Source organism: Trachymyrmex cornetzi, unplaced genomic scaffold, assembly GCF_001594075.2.
Source record: "Trachymyrmex cornetzi isolate Tcor2-1 unplaced genomic scaffold, Tcor1.1 scaffold866, whole genome shotgun sequence".
NCBI classification, from domain to species: Eukaryota; Metazoa; Arthropoda; class Insecta; order Hymenoptera; family Formicidae; genus Trachymyrmex; species Trachymyrmex cornetzi.
Genome location: NW_017300208.1, coordinates 13,467 through 17,482, shown reverse-complemented (window position 1 = coordinate 17,482; position 4,016 = coordinate 13,467). Strand labels below are relative to the sequence as shown.

The 4,016-nt window shown below is 46.6% G+C and overlaps 1 pseudogene; it reads left to right on the top strand.

The window, feature by feature from the left end:
• Positions 1-1,280: 1,280 nt before the first annotated feature.
• On the top strand, positions 1,281-3,572 carry LOC108769156 (uncharacterized; annotated as a pseudogene).
• Positions 3,573-4,016: the final 444 nt, after the last annotated feature.

The following is a 4,016-nucleotide window of genomic DNA, read 5'->3' as shown; positions in this document are numbered from 1 at the left end:
GAGCTGGCAGGAAGTGGTGGGGAGGATACTGGGGGAAGAAGGGGAGGGGGAGGGATGGATGAGGGAAGTTCAGGAGGAAAGGAAGAGGATGTGGGAGGAAGGGGGCGTAGGAGAGGGTAAGAATGATTGAGGGGGTGGAATGGAAAGGAGAAAGGAGGGAGTGAGAGGGGGAGGGGGTGAGTGAGGGAGGGAGGAATGGATGAGAGAATGAGAGAGAATGAGATTGGGGGAGAGGGGAGGGTGGCTCTGTGAGGAAGAGGGTAGACAGAGAGTAGTTTTAAAAGAAGGAATCCACGGTAATTGAGTAGAAAGACGCTGGAAACGGAAGTCCCTAGCGGAGAGAGAGAAAGAGAGAATAAGCGGCATAGATTAAGTTAGATTAAGTAGGTTAAGTTAGGATAAGTTAGTAAGTAAGATTGTGCAAGTGTGATATATGTGTATATAAAATTGTAAACCCGAGGGGAACAATAAAGTTATCTATCTATCTATCTATCTATGTTTTCCCCGTTCGCTTGTAGCGGCACGCGTGCGTTACTATCGCGGGCAGTTACGCTTGGAGGAACAACATGAAAGATGGGAATCCGTGAGACAGCAGCGTTCTTCTTTATAACGCGAGTTGGCTAAAGAATTAACGATTTCTGCGGGTATCACGATTCCCTAGGAGGGATGCGGAATTCGTAAAATTGAGCTATTTCAACGGTTTCTCGCTGCGGAAAATATCGCGATAGTTGTTTACAATTTCAGTACTTTTGGTCGCGGCGAGAATCCGTTGTACGACGGTTGCGCGTTACTCTCCTCCCTAGGTCGTGAACCTTCATTCCGTTTAAATATTATGTATTACGGGCGTTCGAGGCATTATCAGCCAATTTTAAACATGAAAGCCGCGGCCGGTTCTCGAGGGGGGTATTGCGTGGCGTGCAATACCGGGTATCGGAACGGTAGAGAGCATCGTTGCGCGAAAAAATGTCCGCGATGTTACGCGATTCCGTCGTGCGAGGGTTCCGGCGCCGAGTTGGTTAGGTGCGATTCGTGTAATCTTACGTTCTTCGGAAATCCCTGAAAGATCTCACGACGGAAAATCGGACGCAAGCGTTTGCAAATCCATTAGAATTTGCAACGACTGCGGGCGCTTCGTGAAATCGAATTCGCATCACGACTGCGACGTTATCTTTTGTAAAATTTGTCGCTCGTTGCAAACTTCGAATCATTCTTGTTACATACAGCCTCTTTGTCGTAAAGTCACAGTCGAAGACCCCGGAGAGGGGACGACTGCTGGGACAATGCGAGAAGAGAATCAGATAAACGACGAGAATGACGTCGAAAGTGCGAATGATGCGCGAAGTAAAAAAGATCGCGTCGCAGTCGTGTTCTATGACTTCGAAACCAGACAAGACAAGACGCTCGAAGGAACGGAGAAGGTAAAGATACACATACCGACTCTTTGCGTCGCGCAACAAATTTGCGAAACGTGCGCGGAAATACAAGAAATGTCGACGCGATGTCGTTGGTGCGGGGTGCGTGAATTTGTTTTTCGCCATGATCCGGTAAAAGAATTTGTAGATTTCGCAACGCGAACGTCAAAATATTTTAACAAAATAATTTGTATCGCGCATAATGCGAAAGCGTTGACGCACAGTTTATCTTAAAATACATCGTAGAACAATCTGGCATAATTCAAGAGCCACGGATGATTTTGAACGGGACGAAAATTATCATGATGACGGTCGGTAACACGAAATTTATTGATAGCTCAAATTATATGCCGATGCGATTATCTGATTTATCTAAGGCTTTCGGACTGCAGGATACATCGGGTAAAGGCATCTTTCCTCATTTATTCAATAGAAAAGAGCATCAAGCATTTATCGGACCAATACCTAGCGCACGGTATTATTCGCCCGAACAAATGAAACCCGAGGAACGCGAGCATTTTATAAAATGGCACGACGATATGACACAATCTGGCTTCGTTTTTGATTTTCAACGCGAAATAGTCAAATATTGTCGTAACGACGTAGAAATCCTTCGACAGGCGTGCTTGGCTTTCAGGAAAATCTTTCTTGAACGCGGGAGCGTGTGTCCGTTCGTGAAATGCACAACTATCGCTTCTACGTGCATGAACGTTTTTCGCAGAAACTTTTTACGCGGGAAAGAAATAGGAGTCATTCCAGTGGGCGGATACAGATATAGAGATAATCACTCGCGCAAAGCCGTGCAGTGGTTGGTGAGGATGGAGCATGAGTTCAATCAACAGATAAGCCACGCGGGGCGAGGGCGCGAATTTCGAATTGCCGGTACGCCCGTCGATGGATATTACGAAACTGGATTTGGAGAACGAGACGCGACGTTACGTATTACAATTTCACGGATGCTTTTTGCATGGGTGCCCATCATGCTTCTGAATAAATCGCGAAAGAAAACTCAATTCTTCCACCGATCATGGCGATACGATCGACGCGCGCTACGAGCGAACTCTCGCAGCGACATGGCGTCTTCGACAACGGGGATACCTGGTGATGGAGAAATGGGAGTGCGATTTCGACCGGGAAATACGTGAGAATAATGAGATGCGCGATTTTCTTGAAAATGCTCAGATAATAAAGAACTCACCTCTCGATCGGCGCGATGCATTTTTCGGTGGCCGAACGGGGAATATAGCAACCCGATGCGATGTTGCGGGAACGGAGAAAATACGTTACATAGACGTATGCTCTCTGTATCCCTATGTACTGAAAACGGGTGCTTTTCGAATCGGTCACCCAATGGTCTACATCGGAGAGGAATGTTCCGAGTTAATCGGCGTAGCTCCGGATGTCGATTTCAACTCGCTCGAAGGACTCATTCGTTGTAAAATACTCCCTCCGCGCGATCTCTTTCATCTGGTACTCCCGTATCGTGTACGTGGCAAATTGTTGTTCGCGCTGTGTCGGAGTTGCTGCGAAACGTTCTCGCAAGCTGAGTGTACTCACAGTCTCGCCGAGCGTGAATTCGAGGGTACCTGGGTATCCTGTGAATTACGCAAAGCCGTCGAGAAAGGTTATCGCGTGTCGGAAGTGAGCAAAATTTGGCAATACAAGGTCACGCGATATGATCCCGATACGCGGCAGGGTGGGTTGTTTACCGGATATACCAATAGTTTTTTGCAATTGAAGCAGGAAGCTAGCGGATGGTCGAACGAATGCGTGGATGACGAAGCTAAGGAGCGATATCTTCGGGAATACGAGGAAACCGAGGGTATCGTTCTCGATAAAAATAACATCGCTCGAAATCCAGGTCTACGTTCGGTTGCAAAGCTCTGCTTAAATTCCTTTTGGGGAAAATTCGGTCAACGATCCAATTTGCCTAACACCGAGATCGTGAAAAATTACCAGCAATTGGTAGCTTTGCTCACGAACCCAGAACATGAAATAACCGATATATTACCCGTCAACGACGAAGTAATATATGTATGTCTCGTGGAGATTGCGAGAAGAAGCGGTCGTAGCTTCTCCGCAGACCAACGTCGTGATCGCGGCATTCACGACGGCGCTGGCGCGGCTGAAATTATACGAACATTTAGAATTATTGAATAGGCGAGTATTGCATTATGATACAGATTCCTGTATATATATAAGTACAAGCGATCCGAACGAGTACGAGCCACGTACGGGCAATTTTTTGGGGGATATGACCGACGAACTCGAGAGCTACGGCCGCGGTAGTTATATCGAGTCGTTCGTGTCGGCTGGCCCGAAATTCTATGCGTACGTTGTTCGTACACCGAAAGATCGCCTGCATGAAATTTGTAAAGTAAAAGGAATAACGCTTAATTATAAGAACTCGCTTAGGGTAAATTTCGATAGTATCAGGAGATTAATAATAGAAAATGAGAGAGAAAGGTACGGAGTAGAAGAAGAAGAAGAAGAAGAGGAAGAAACATCGCGTAATATAAACCTGAGTTTTAGCGCAATCCGACGCACAGCGTTTCACGAGATTGTAACGCGAAATGAAACAAAAACGTGCGCACCGGTATTGGT